Raw genomic sequence first — 15557 nt, forward strand, 5'->3', positions numbered from 1 at the left:
GCATTCCTTTATCTCAGGTCGGGGACAGAGGGTGGCGCTAGGGAAGGAGATGTCGTCACGGCATCCCTTGGTGTGTGGAGTGCCGCAGGGTGCAATCCTTTCCCCGATGCTTTTTAACATCTTTATGCGCCCCTTGCCCAGATTGTCCGGAGTTTCGGTCTGGGTTGTCATCAATATGCTGATGACACCCAGCTCTATCTGTTGATGGACGGCCATCCTGAATCGGCCCCGGACACACTGAGCAAATGTCTGGAAGCTGTGGCTGGATGGCTGCGTGGGAGCCGGTTGAAGTTAAACCCTTCAAAGACAGAGGTCCTCTGGCTGGGTTGGGACGTCATGGGGTTGTGGGGCCAACTCCCATCTCTTGTGGGGGCTCAACTTGTGCCAGTGCCTTCTGTCAAGAGTTTGGGTGTAACCTTTGATGCCTCCTTCTCCATGAAGGCGCAGGTTGCAGCTACTGCAAAGGCGGCATTTTTCCATCACCGCCATATCAAACAGTTGGTCCCTTATCTTTCCCGCCCTGATCTGTCCACAGTGATCCATGCGACAGTCACCTCCAGGCTTGATTACTGTAACTCGCTCTATGCGGGGCTGCCCTTGAAGTTGTCCCAGAAACACCAGCAGGTGCAGAATGCCGCAGAGAGGCTCCTTAAGGGGGTCCTTGCCGCGGGACCACATTCACCCAGTGCTTTTCCAGCTGCACTGGCTCCTGGTGGAGTACAGGGTCAGGTTTAAGGTGCTGGTTTTGACCTTTGCGGCCTGGGACCCTCGTACCTACGGGACCGCCTCTCCTGGTATGCCCCACAGAGGACCTCAAGGTCCATAAATAGCAACACTCTAGAGGTCCTGGGCTCGAAGGAAGTCAGATTAGCCTCAGCCAGGGCCAGGGCCTTTTCAGCACTGGCTCCGGCCTGGTGGAATGCTCTGTCTCATGAGACCAGGGCCCTGCAGGATCTGATTTCTTTCTGCAGGGCCTGTAAGACAGAGTTGTTCCGCCTGGCCTTTGGCTTGGAATCAGCCTGATCCCCTCACCCTCTTTCCTTTTCTTTCTGTGATGGAACCCCTGTTTGGGGACTACCCTGGCTTTTCTGGCCCACGTAGGACCAGTCTGGATAGTTAGCCTTGGTGAAGATTTGACGTTTTCTCCCCCCCAAACAGCTTTTGATCTGGGCTTCCACTGAAATGAGGCTGCATTTTAAGTTGTATTTTAATCTTGTTTTTAAGTTGCATTTTAATCAATTGTTTTTATACCTGATGTTAGCCGCCCTGAGCTCGGTCTTGGCCGGGGAGGGTGGGGTATAAATAAAATAAATAAATAAAATTCAGATATTATGCATATGAAACTGTGTTTAAATTATCCAGATGGTCACTATAGGTGTGGTCATTGTAGATGTTGTCCACAAAGTTTGAAAGATTGTTTTCCTCCTGTTGATAATAAAAAAGTGTATTGAAATCTTTAATTATTACATCTCTATGTTGTATATGCCATTATGTGTCCATGTTCAAAATTATTTGTTGGTCAGACCACAAGACCTCTTTTTGAGGATTACTGAGCACAAATCTGAGAGTCATACTAGAAATTCAGAAACTTCATTAACCATGCATTTTCTGGAATATTATCACAATATTATCACAAGCCTTCTGATTTAATTGGTTGTTTTTAACAGAAATAATTTATTCTGTTAACATACAATATTCTTGAACTTTCCCAATGAGTAGTCTTTTGGATGCACAACTTAAACACATTTCCCTTGCTGGTTTAAATGACAAAATGAATTTAGCTGTTTTTGCATTTTCATAAACAATTTTATCTCAAAAATAGTGGATATAAAGATAGAGTTTCTTTTCAGGTAGTAGTTCTACTAATGTATAATTTTTCTGCTTGAGTAATAGCATATTTGAGAGTCACATCTTTTGGTGAGATATGGATTGGCAGCTGATTCCCCCTATATTGAATTTCAGTTATGCTTCGTTTTGTGAGCAGCAATGGCATATTTTGAGCAACAACATAGTTGGATTATAGGTTTGTATTTTTACTTTATACAAACTTTTTATTCTATGCTAGAAGGACTTATAATAAACTATCCTTTTAAATTACAGTCTTTGGAGCAACAAATCCCTTGTGGTGTAGCTCTAGTCATTAAAGGTCTTATATAAGAACTATATCATGCAATAAATTTATAATGGTAATTTATTCCTTTATCATTTTTTATTCCATTCAAATGAATGACATAATAGACTCTATTATTTATATATAATTAAGTTGAAAAAAATGAATACAATTTGGAAAAATCAAACGAGAGGCTCTAGGGGGATCTACAGCTGTCAACTGCAAGGCCCATTTTGTTTCTGCTGAAACATCTCTAACATCTGTACTGTTTGGAGAAAGTGTAATCGTCACACAATAGTGGCAATCATTCATGTTTGTTTATTTTCATTTTATATGTAGTCTTAAACTGTTGACTCATAAATCACTTTTTATACATTTCCATTGCTTTAGGGCAGTGGTGGCCAAACTTGACCCTCAAGCTGTTTTTGGACTACAACTCCCATCAACCTTAGATAACAGGACCCAGTGGTCAGGGATGATGCGAATTGTAGTCCCAGAACAGCGGGAGGGCCAAGTTCAGGTGATCTTGTTTCTTACTCATATGCTTTGGGACCTTCTCCATTGTTTTGCTTGCTTTTGGAGAATAACTTCTTAAAATAAGCCAATTGTTAGCGTAGCAGTGCCAGACCTGTCTTTTTTTATTAACCCAGGGAAAACATCATAGAGGTAAATGTGTTGAAATGTTCACCCATCTACTGCTTTTCTCCCTGCAACTCTTTCTCAAGCTCTGCTCACTTCCATTAGTAGCAGGTGGGGAGTGTGAGGTGGGGGGTGGAAGGGTGCTCACCTGCTGCTTTTTAAATGGAAGTTGGTGGGGGGGAGGCTCTCTAGTTTAATGGCAAGTTCAGTCTTGTGCACAATACGCAGATCTGCTGTCAAATAGGTAGGTTCTTCTCCCCATGTCCTTCTAGATTCATAGCGTATTTGTAGTAGAGAATCCACAAAACACTTGCGGGACCCAGAACCAATCTTTTCCCCATACTTTCCTGATCAAGATGCTAAGAAAGATTGTTTAAACAAGTGGTTACTCAATGTTTCCTTCTGTGCTCTGTCCGTGGTCCTATTTCAACGTGAGACAAAATAGCACTCCTATCTCTTACACATGTAAAGCGGGATCTAGATTTAAAATGCTGGTTTGGAACAAACTCTGTGTAGCCTTAAGTGTGCCCAACCCTCTATCAACATGTGCTAAAATACGTTTGCTCCCCTAATAGCACTGGGGGGGAACTCCTAATAAAACTTCCACAATTCTTGTTCCAGGTAGTCCTTAACCTTGATGAGGTATGAATTGCTATGTGGTGTTTCTCAGGGCCCCTCTGCTTAACTTCCTGAAAAATAGATGTTTTTACACTTGTAGTTTTTGGAGTCAAATCTACCACAATTGGAAAGGCTGAGGGGGGAAAATGCATATAAAGGGCCTTGGTATTGGTTTCCCTGCATAATGCAGTTTAAACCTCTTAGTGACATGCCATATCTACAGATGCTTTACCCAGAGCCTGTTCTGTCTATTTCAACAGAGGAGAAGAGCATCCCTCCTCCTCAATATTTAGCCTATTTTCATAATAGACTGATCACTCACTCCCTTAGGATTATGTGCACGAGCAAAGACACTGGGTGGGGGAAGCCTGGAGTCAGTACTGAAATGACATTAAGCATTACTTGAAATCTTGCTCATAAGGAGGAACAATTGTCATATTTTATTTAATTATTTGACCTGAATGAAGTATAATTACACTACCATCAAAAGTGTGTAGCATTCTTGCTTTTTCTGTTTGGGTAGCTAGACCAGAATACAGACCAAGACCACAAAGAAGAAAACCTATTTAGAAATGATGGCATCTCCAGTTTATGTTCCATTGAAATATTTGGTTTGGTGGATCACTCTACACTTTTTACTTAATTCCAAAGTTTTTGCTGAAATGTCTTAAGTTAGATTTTTAAAACTGATAGGAAAATGCTATGTGTTAATCCTGCTGTAAATAGTGCATGCTATTTTCAGACTTGATATTGTATACCTTGGATTTTGAGAGCCATTTCCCAGATTTTGGCAGACTGAGTTTATTTCCTTGCGGTAAATATTACTCTTGCTAAAAACACTACCTCAGAAATGCCATTTATCTATTCTTATATTGTGCTGTTAACCAGCTTTCAGCTACTTTTAGCACAACATCTTAATAGTATTGGTATCTTACAAGATGGTTGAGAAAATCAAAGTGTTCATAATGGGCAGAGTAATTCAAGGTTTTCTATTTTTTAAACAAATATTTGCAGTGCCACAAAATGAAATGCAGGTAGTCTGTAAATCTTCAACAGAGGCAAGCTCTTTAAGGTGTTAAAGTAAAACTTATGAAGGAAAACCTAAGTAAGAACTTCAGAAGCTGCAGCTAGTCAATTTTTGGGTGATAGAAGATGCTGCTTCTACAGGCCAAATATGGTCTTGCAATACATGGGAAATACTATGTTTACAGGAAGAGATTGTCCTACATTTTTGGCAAGGACCGCTGATAAAATTGAATAATCTATTCTAATAGCCATGCAACTTAGAGGAATTTTTGGGGGGGCCCAGTAGAATGTCCATTCAAAGATTGCAATTTCAAAGAATTTATTGTCAGCTGGTATAAATTAACTTAGCTTTCTGTCTGTGCTTTGCTTTGAATTCCAAAGAGAGATACTTTGATGTTTATAGGGCATCACACCTTGCCCTCTGACTTGTGGCAAGGAAATATAAATAAAGACAGAGCACAGATAATCTCTGACTTGAGTTCTTATATGTGCTAATATTTCTAGAAAAATATCTTTAGGAACTAGTGTGTCCAATCAGCTTATACCACTTGCCCCCCAACCTGTTTAGGGAGTCCTCAGGACTCTTTAGTTTCAGAGAGGGCACTCAGGAGCAGTTATGTCAATGTGCCTGCCTGTCATTCCATACCAAACCAAGACCTTGACAGTATTGCTGGTTCTGGATTTTTGAAAATCCCCAAAGCACATTCAGTAATACCTTTGATTTCCTAAGTCTTCATGGGTGGACCACCCTAAAGGGTACCCTACACTTGCAGCAGTTGGGTGAGTTTGTAATACCCAACTTCACCAGATAATAATCTGACAATGACAACAGGGTTAATTCACCCCCTCCCAATACCCAGATGCCCTCCTTCACAAGTTTCCTGGTGAGCAAAATGGAAATATTACAGACCACATCCACTTTTCCCTCCCTGATCCTTCAGTCAAGGTTGATGCCTTCTGGGCAAAGCTGAGTCAAATCTACTCAGTCCAACACTCCCAGGTCTCAGTAATACAAGCCAGATCATAGAATCATAGAACTGTAGAATTGGAAGAGACTGCTAGTGTTATCTAGTCCAACCCCTCGCTATGCAGAAGTCCAAGCTCCCTCACCCACAATCAACTCATGGATGAACATGGTTTTATTAATCCCCTGGCAATAATGGATTAGCCAGTTGTGTTTGACTTGAGATGCTTTAATGACATTAACTAATGGTTTACCAGTGTATTTCCAAAGTATCAGTTTATTGAGATTTCATAGGGACGTGGTTGAGCCAATCTTTTATTTATTATTTTTAGTTACACCTTGCCTTTCAAATACATAATCAGGATGACTTTCAGTAAACTATTAAGCCTTAATGTATGAAATAATGTGTTGACCAAACCCGTCCTTCATCGGTTGGTATGTGAAGTACTAAACTTTGCTTCAGGAAGGAAGTTAGGTATTCCAAGAGAATGAAGTAACATATTTGCCCCTTAAATAAGTGACTGCAGTAGTAATGTCCCATTACTGTTGCACTTTCGTAATGCCTACCATCTCTAGCTGTGAGGACCAAGATGCAGGATGAACCCCAGTCTTGAACTTTGTGGGAAGCAATCGCAAGGCTCATGAACTGAACTTCTGTCAATGTTTGTTTGGCCTTTTGGAAGGCTGTGGGAGACTGGTTTTCATTTCAGTAGTCAAAATGTCAGCAGGTGAAAGGTGTCTTAGGAGCTGGTTGGTTCAGGGATATTCTGAGGCAGAATGGCTTGGAGTTTATACTAGTGCTCCTTCTTACAGGAAAATGATTTTTATGAGCAAAGATTTGTAAGTGTTTCAACCAACATGAAAACAAAAACTGCTTTGTTTTGAAGCAATTCCTGGAGCAATAGTGGAAAAGCACTCATTACTGTACTGTATAGGACACCGACACACCACAAAAATACACACTTGGAGCTGTTCCCAAGCAGTTCAGTGAATTTCCAGATACCATTTGTGTCAACATTCCGTAGCCATCTACATCAAAAGTTGCAGAAAACTCTGAATATATGTATATGTCAATACTTGATGTGCATTTCAGAAGATGATGTATTGCAAAGTATGTTGTAGTTCGTTCATGTTTAAACCTGCCATTACCACTTTTGCTGCCCCATTAGTTGGCGTTTGTGAGAATGGCTTTATGCTTAACTAGTATTTGTAGCAATCGAGCTTTGCATATATTTTCTGAGTTCTGAAAATACGTGAATAGTAGCATAATCCACCTTTGCAAAAAAATTTGAGAAAATTGCAGTAACGATCTTCGATTATTTTAGAGAACAAGGCTTTAAGACCTTCCTTAACTGCTCTGGATAACCTGTCATTTGCTTATTTGCCCTCTAGAAAAAAAACCCAAAGCCATAGAATTTTAGAGCCTTTGTATCTCTGTGTGTGAAAGTGGGAGAATGAAACAACTGGATATATTTTTGCCTGCTTCTCTGAATTCTAAGGGAGGTCAAATAACTTATTGATATTTATTACTGATTTTATTTTTTTAAAGAGAGTTTCATCAGTGTGGGAATGCATTAAGAGTTGCATAAGAGAAAAATATTGGCCCCCTACCTTGAAGAGTTTAAGGTTCTAAATTAGAGTGACCATGAAAGTTCAAGGGACAAATTTTAACTGTGTGCCAGATCTCTTGCATGAAGTTTGCTCTTACGGATTGCCCTTGAAGCTAATATCACAGTCCTGTATAAAATAGGCATTTCAGTGTGGAGAGTAAAATATTTTTATTATAAAAACTTGGAATAGGTTTTTTCATTGTTTGGAGCTGTGTTAAGAGTAAATGCTGCAGTGCTTTATTACAGTGGTACCTCGGGTTAAGTACTTAATTCGTTCTGGAGGTCCGTACTTAACCTGAAACTGTTCTTAACCTGAAGCACTACTTTAGCTAATGGGGCCTGCTGCTGCCGCCGCGCCACCGGAGCATGATTTCTGTTCTCATCCTGAAGCACTATTTCTGGGTTAGCGGAGTCTGTAACCTGAAGCGTATGTAACCTGAGGTACCACTGTACTTAGATATTTTTTTACTGTTAGAACTTGGTCACCAGCAAGTTGTCTTTTATTTGTTCTCTTTTATTTATGTTAATACCCCATGTGGCTTTGACAAAGTGCAAAGTAGCAAGTATAATGCCTTTGCTAAAACTTTCATGCCCAGTAATGTACTCAGTAATGTTCTGTAAGTATGATAAATAAAAATTGCACCATATTTTGAAAGTTGTGCATGATTATTTTTTTTTTAAAGTTTAGATATGGCTTCATTGTAGTTCTTCTGTAGTTTTAGTAAGTCTAATGGAGGTTGTTACGTCTTCTATGTTATCTCGTAAAGGGGTCAAAAACTCTGACCACTCCGCTGGAAAATCTTGATAAATTTGAGTGAATGTATATTGAAACAAGTCAAATTCTTCCCAACCCAGTCTCACAGGTTTTAGTGCCATTTTAGGTTACTGAGAGTTGGAGAAGAGTGAAGGGTTTTTTTGTTTATGTTTTTTTGCAAGTAACATACCCGGGTTAGGGTGGGAGCGGAGAGCTAGCACGCTATATTTCTTGGACAAAACAAAAAAAATCCTTCCAGTAGCACCTTAAAGACCAACTAAGTTAGTTCTTGGTATGAGCTTTCGTGTGCATGCACACTTCTTCAGATACCTGAAGATATCTGAAGAAGTGTGCATGCACACGAAAGCTCATACCAAGAACTAACTTAGTTGGTCTTTAAGGTGCTACTGGAAGGAATTTTTTTTGTTTTGACCATGGCAGAGCAACACGGCTACCTATCTGTAACTGAACATATTTCTTGGAGATATCAGCTCTCCCCCCCCATGTGTTGCTTGATTCTTTACATATATATATATTCTGGTAGGTGTTATCTGTGTCAAAAAACAATAATAACAGAAAATAACATTGATACAGAAAACACGCTGTTTCTGATTTTTATTGCTGCTTCTAAATTATAAATCACATGTAACATTTTAACCCATATCATTTTTAAAAACATGAGCAGTTTTGTCTGATTGATTGTCTTCAGAGATGATGATTACAGTGGTACCTCGGTTTACGAACTTAATCTGTTCCGGAAGTTGGTTCTTAAAACTGAAACCGTTCTTAAACCGAGGCACACTTTCCCTAATGAGGCCTTCCGCGCCGGTGCCCTTCCACCGTTTGGATTCCATTCTTTTCGCAAACCGGGACTCTACTTCCAGTTTTGCGGAGTTCTTAAACCGAATCGTTCATAAACAGGACTGTTCTTAAACTGAGATACCACTGTAAAAAAGGTAAAGGTAAAGGATCCCTGACAGTTAAGTCCAGGCACAGATGACTCTGGGGTTGCGGCACTCAACTTGCTTTACAGGCCGAGGCAGCCAGCGTTTGTCTGCAGACAGTTTTTCCAGGTCATGTGGTCAGCATGACTAAGCTGCTTCTGGCGAAACCAGAGCAGCGCACAGAAACACCATTTAGCTTCCCTCCGGAGTGGTATCTATTTATCTACTCGCACTTTTTGGCATGCTTTCGAACTGCTGTTGGCAGGAGCAGGGACCGAGCAATGGGAGCACTAACCCTAACCCTAACCTTCTGATTGGCAAGTCCAAGAGTGGTTTAGAGCACAGTGCCACCCAAGTCCTGAGGTACCACTATAGTCACTATAGTTGCCAGTATATTTCCCTTACTAGTTTTCCTTGCATAGAATCAAATCCTGATGACATTGAAAAATTCATTGAGTTAATAAAAATCTAGGTACAGTAATCTGGGCATATCAGGTTTGAGAACCTTGAGTTTTTTTCTCTCTGTGGTGCATCACTTATATCAGGTCTGCAGAAATATGGTAGCCAATCTCTGGTGTCCAACTGGTAGACAATTTAACTGCCAGTAGCTCTATTTTTAGTACCCAACTCACTAGGGTTTGCCCTCTGTACTGTTAATTATTCTTACTGGTATATAGTTCAAATTCCAAGGTCTTTGACCTATGGGTCTCAGATGTAGGTGATGAAATGCAGTGTCTTCTCTTGATTCAGGTGTAGCTGGTCGGAGGGCATAGTTGATTTGTGTATTAGTGAATAGATAACGGAGGCTAGTCGAAGTGTCTTTACAAGCATGTATGAATAAGCTGTTGTGGGTAAATGATTATGTATGAACAAACACCAGACTAATACTGCCTGCTGCATCAAAAAAGGCAATGTTTTCCTTGGAAGAAGTCATGTTTATTAATGTTACAAGAATCTTCATGGGATAGGAGTGAAGACTGTATTTGAAAGGTGCTTACTTGAGGCAAATGATGGAGTTAAATCAGCCCAGCTGACTCATACGTCAAGGTTTGGGGAGATCACTGTGCATTGGAGCATGGTTAGAACATGTACGAGACGTTTTCCTTAATGATTTACTCCTGTTGACTTGAGAAGGTTTCTCTTAAAAATGGAAGGAGGTTAGGTGAGAGGAGCTTTTTAGCTGGATACAGTAAGGTATTTAAAAGCAGTTGAGACAGTATTGATCTTTTTATTGGTGCTTTGTGTTTCCATTGGCAGTGGGGATAATATATCAATGAAACGATATCCTGCTGACACCTTTATGAGCCAGTTTTGCTAATTCTTCTGATCTGCTTTCCCCCTTTAACTTGCTATTGTTGAACAGATTGAGGGAAATACTTTTTTATGATCCTTTGATTCCTGAGATGCTGCTGCTGCTTGTATCTAGTATCAATGCAAGGTATTTTGAAGTTTGGTAATTCAGCAGATGTCAAAGGCACCAACTAAAGACATGTTGCTAATGAAACAGTCACCTGGGGGCAACTAGACATGTTGGTGGCATTCTTACATGTTAGAATTCCAATCCCTGCAGAATTATTTTAAAGTGGAGGGAAGAGATAGCAGTATTTGAAGCACAGAAAGGGTAGAGAGATTTCATGTTTACTGAACCCTCAGGCTTCCTGAGCAATTCTCCCTGACATTTCCTTCTGTCTGTCTGTCTGTCTGTCTGTCTACCTACCTGGCCCAGGTCACCCAGTGAGCTTCATGGTCAAGTGGCAATTTGAACCCTGGTCCCCCACGTCCTAGTCCGACACTCGATAACCACTATATCACACTGGATTCCCTGTTGGGTATCCAAGATAGAAAATAATTATATGGATAGGAAAACACTGTAGCTCACACCTGGAAATAATTTATCCAAAGGCATTATTTATTTCAGTTCTGGGTAGAAATTGAGAAAATAGTTCATTATGACGGTGCAGATCTCCATATTCACTCACTGATTTTAAAGAGAGGAGAAATTTACATGTCTTTTGGCACAGAAGCATGCAGAATGGAGAATTAATGCTGTAAACAAGAAGATTAGCCTGCTCTCTGGGTGTGTACATGCAGAGAAATGAAAAGAGCTAGCAAGGAAAGATACTACAACCTTGATTTTTATCAAGCCAAATTAGAACCAAATATCGATCATTTCAATGCAAGCTTCTATAGTAGTGGGTAGTGATTAACTGCTGGTGTGTATGAAACATCTGTCGTTGCATTATAAGAAACAAGTTTTTTATATTATACGACTCCTGAAATTGTACAACAGTGAAGACATGTGTAAGAGGATGAATGGGTGATATTTATAAAATTAAGCAGCTTGCTTGCCCAAAGTTGAAGTGCAATAAAATACATCTGATTGTTTTTGAACTTGTTCCCTGAGTGCTGCAAATTCAGTGGAAGGGTGGGCTATAAATACTCTTCGTAGATAAATACGCCCCCCTTGTACTCATTTGGATAAAAGTCAAATTAAATTTCAATATTTTTAGAAAGCAAAGATAAAACTTGGGCTTATTTCTTACAATTTTTCATGGCACAATCAGCATTGGTAGATGATATGGAAGCACAAGTCCATCCATTGGAAGAACATATATACTGTACTTTCCTTCTCTACATACCTGAGGCAATAAGACCTATCCCAGTATTTATTATTCATGCTTTTCCTGAAACACGAAATGGCCCCCTTGGCCATTGGCGGCACAGCAATATCCAGCTATGCTTGTACTCTTAACAAAGATTACGGCAGTTCTGAGTTTATGTAAGCAGATGTATTCATTACTACAGGAACTTGATTATACTATTCAGGTTTTTTGAGAATACTTTAGAGTAGTCCAAGTTTAGTCATGAATCAAATTGAGAAGCTGTTTGATATTATTTGTAAGGTGTATAGTTCCGCAGTAGATAATAGTTCCTGTTATTCTTTTGTTCTGCATTGCTTTGGGCAGGCAACTGATACATCTTTAAACAAACAAAGCCTCTTGTAGTGTTTTAGTTAGATTTCTGAGCAACAGCACAAAGATTGGCTTGTAGATTTTATATAAACATAGCTTGCATTTACAAACTACTTCTGATGACAATGAAACACTAAATTTAAACTCCAAACATTTTGCTTTAAATGGGTTGTTGTAGCGTGAGCCGCCTTGAGCGCAGATTCTAACAGCTCAGCTTAACTGGGTTGTTCTGTTGTTTTAGTCTGCTTGTCTGGATTTCAGATACAGTCGTACCTTGGATCCCGAATGCCTTGCAAGTCTAACGTTTTGGCTCCTGAACACTGCAAACCGATGAGAGTTGCAGTGAGTGTTCCTGTTTGCAAACATTCTTTGGAACCTGAACATCTGACACAGCTTCCAATTGGCTGCAGGAGCTTCTTGCAGCCAATCAGAAACTGTGCTTTGGTTTCGAAACATTTTGGAAGTCTAACGGACTTCCAGAACGGATTCCGAGGTACCACTGTACTTCAAATTTTAAAGACCTTGTGTAGAAATGGCTGGCTCTTCAGATGCTCATTTCTGTGCAAAAATTCATGGTTAGACAGTGCCTTTTATTTGTACCAACCAAAACGTAGATTAGGCTCTACTTGGTGCTATACAGATTTTTCAGCGAGAGCACTCTTCTGTTCCTCCCATTTTTGTAAATATAAAATGCAGCTGGACCGCCAAAACATACAGGAGTTTGGGTAGGTGGAAAACAGAAAAGAATTCACTAGTTTTAAAGTTGACAAAATTGCAGATTACTTTTTAAAGATGTGTCAGGTAAAAAAGTAAATATATTACAATTATTCACTAGTTGAAGAGAGAAGGTAAGAATTAGAGTCTTATCTTCAGCAAAGTTCAGTATTCTCCAAGACATAGACAACGGAAAGAAAGTCAGGGTATTTGTGAAAAAAATCTGGGTAATGACTGGATTCTACATTTTCAGAAATGGATCAGCTATTTTTTTGTATGCCCTAGCAGCCTTTTGTGCACATTGTAACCTGTGTAGTACCTAATAGAGCCTAATCTAATTAAGTCTGCTATCTTTTCCTGTACTCCATCTTTAGACTGTGACTAATGCAGACACCATGGTTTCATTATCACAGCAGCTTTTTGACTATTTAACATCCAACTTAATGAAGAGCACTGGAGAACTTGAAAGATATCTCACTATGCTGTGACATTTTTCTTGGTTCAAATGAAGGTATTGCCTGATAGAGGATTTTAGATTATTTTCTCATGGAACAAAATGGCCTTTCTTCCTTTTCCCTTTTTTTCTTTTTCCTTTCTGAATAGCATGTGTTAATATTCTACAAATGGTCTGTGTTAGTATTGCAACTAGTAGAGAGCTGGTTCAAACTGGTCACTTTTCATGCATCTGCCCTTTACTATTTCTTTTCTTTTTGTTGCATGTGTTGAAGTAGAACAAAAGGTTGTGCTGTTTCACTGTTTGGTGCTACAACTTGAAGGATGCGTAACGGGTCATTAGATTTTCAGTGTCTGTTAAGCATCTAAACTTAACATGCTTTGACTTAGCATGCTTTGAAAAGTGATTACAGGACTGAAATGCTGTCTCTTCCACACTGGAATGGACTAATAGGCAGTCTTTTGGATGGCAGTAAAAAGGAAAAAGCAGGCAATTTTGGTTTAGGAGGGCGATTATCCAATGTTGACAGTGCAGTAGAAGAAAACACTGGTAGGGCACCCAATTTTCATCAGCTTACCCTAGCTACTGTTGAACTTTGCACCGTTGCCACATATTTTAAATCCAGTGAAGAATCTAAATTTATTGGTAAAAGCAAAAGCGTTTCTGATAAATAAAAGCTGTTCTGTTTTCAAGGGACAGTTAATTATAATAATTTAACAAAAGCTACCAATATGACTGTGCCGTTATAGAAATCTTGAAAATGTATGAATCTGATGAAGTAGGCTGTTGACTACAAAAGCTTTTCTAACAGTTGGATATGCTAGTTAAGACAAATTTAAAAATAAATTCATATAAACTGCTTGTTTTCTTAACTAAACTTTACTGATTTAATAATGTAAAACGAAACATTTATAACCATGGAATATAAAATTGTTCTGTTTGACATATTTAAGAAATTTAAATCCATAAATGCCTTAGTTTAATACAAGCAAAATTTCAAATATATCTGGTTGGTTTCTACTTCCTTCTGTGAGTCTCGGTTTGTTGGGATTTAGTTGTCACCCAAACTTTCAGATTTTTCATCTGAGGCTTGGGCATCCACAGCAGGTATTTTGCTCTTTCTGCTGCATCTACTTCTATCTTTTTATTCTCTCAGCGAGGCAATAAGCTGCTTCCCCCCAGTCAGTAACAGTGAATTGTGGGGAGAGGTGAAAAGGTAGACCAGGGGTCAGCAGACTTTTTCAGCAGGGGGCCGATCCACTGTCCCTCAGACCTTGTGGGGGACCAGACTGTATTTTTTTTTGGGGGGGGGGGGAATGAACGAATTCCTATGCCCCTGTAATGGTTATATGGGGTTGCTCGTGCGTAAGTTGCCGCCACTCCTGGCTAGGTGGCCTGGTTAAACCTTTCCTGGCTGGACAGCCCTTCATTTCGTGGCTGTTCAGTCGCTAGCAGAATCCGTCAGTGGCCGTTTCTTGAACCTCTTCCAGCAAAGAAGCTCTTTGACGCCAAGTCGCCGCCTACTTTCCCTGCACGGAATTCTTCTGCGCAGGGTGGGTTTGGGCAGCGGAGGACCTGTGCTCTCCTGGCTGGTCTCCTGCGAAGAGTCCTGGAGCCTCCTCTCTGCTTCCCCCATCGGCCCCCCTTTATCCCTGGTGTAGCGCTGATTATCTTCCGCAGCCGGAGACCTGCCTCTCTCCTTGCTTGGCCCCTCTCCAGCATCGCTGTGGAGCCTCGCCTCCTCCGCTAGTTGCGATGGCAGTTCCCTGACAGCCCCACAAATAAGCCATAGATGCATTTTAAATAAAAGGACACATTCTACTCATGTAAAAACACACTGATTCCTGGACCATCTGTGGGCCGGATTTAGAAGGTGATTGGGCCAAATCTGGCTCCCTGGCCTTAATTTGCCTACCCATGAGGTAGACTATGAGGGAGGGGTCAGGCCAAAACGACAGAAGAAGCAGGATGTTCTCTTCCAGCATCTCCATCAAGAGCAGAGGTTACCAAAAGAAGGCAAGAAGCAATTCACAAACAACGAAAGCCCTGTACAGCATGTGTCTTATGAAGATCTCTAGGATTGATGTATATGTCAGAAAAGTAAATCTCTAATTACAATACTTATTCTTGGCTAAAGTTCGTGGTTAGCTAGGAGAGAGCTTAACCATAAGTTCAGATGGCACACTGGGTTCAGATGGCATTCTAAGCCAACCCTTCGCTCAGCACAGGGTTGAAGAAAGCAGCTGGCTTACAATGTGGTCTTGCGTACAATGTTGTGTGAACAAGAATCAGTGGCTACTAGTCAGGATGACTATGACTTAATAATCATTTTTTACATTCATTTCAAGGCACTTTGCAAACATACCGTGAAACAGCTAAAATGTTATTTTAAAAATAGAAAAACAGTAACTAGAGAGAGGTTTAAAAACAATAAAAAATGAATGCTTAAGGCAGGTTTTCATTCGGCTGGAAAAACAAAAATGTATTCAGTTATAGAATCTTAGAATTGTAGAGTTGGAAGAGACCCCAAGGGTCATGTAGTTCAACACCCTGCAAGGCAGGAATCCTGGGTGGGCTCAAACCACCAACCTTATGGTTAAAAGCCAGACTCATTGTACCACTGAGGGCTCCAAATTGTTTCTGGAAAGTACAGATATTGGGCACTTTTCATATCACAACAGGGATGCTTTCCCACAAAATGGGCAGTGCATCTGAGAGACTATGGAGTGGGCCTCTTCTTGAGACGTTAAGG

At 40.2% G+C, this 15557-nt stretch overlaps 1 protein-coding gene and 1 long non-coding RNA gene across 5 annotated transcripts in view; both read left to right on the plus strand.

Annotated features, from left to right (window-relative positions):
- The window catches only part of TLK1 (tousled like kinase 1), a 65166-nt gene that overhangs the window by 15138 nt on the left and 34471 nt on the right, over nt 1-15557 (plus strand). The window contains exon 1 of one of the 4 annotated variants that reach the window (XM_083707462.1): nt 12731-12862. The exons of the other annotated variants lie outside the window; for them this stretch is intronic. The gene's annotated coding sequence lies outside the window, so the exon portion shown is untranslated. Of the gene's footprint in view, nt 1-12730; nt 12863-15557 lie in introns of those variants that run through there. 4 annotated transcript variants of the gene reach the window in all.
- LOC310833872 lies at nt 9112-15208 on the plus strand. Its single transcript, XR_014558976.1, has 2 exons — nt 9112-14021; nt 14728-15208. It is a non-coding gene; the product is annotated as an uncharacterized lncRNA (long non-coding RNA).

This window comes from Podarcis gaigeae (genome assembly GCF_964106915.1).
Source record: "Podarcis gaigeae genome assembly, chromosome: 1".
NCBI lineage: Eukaryota > Metazoa > Chordata > Lepidosauria > Squamata > Lacertidae > Podarcis > Podarcis gaigeae.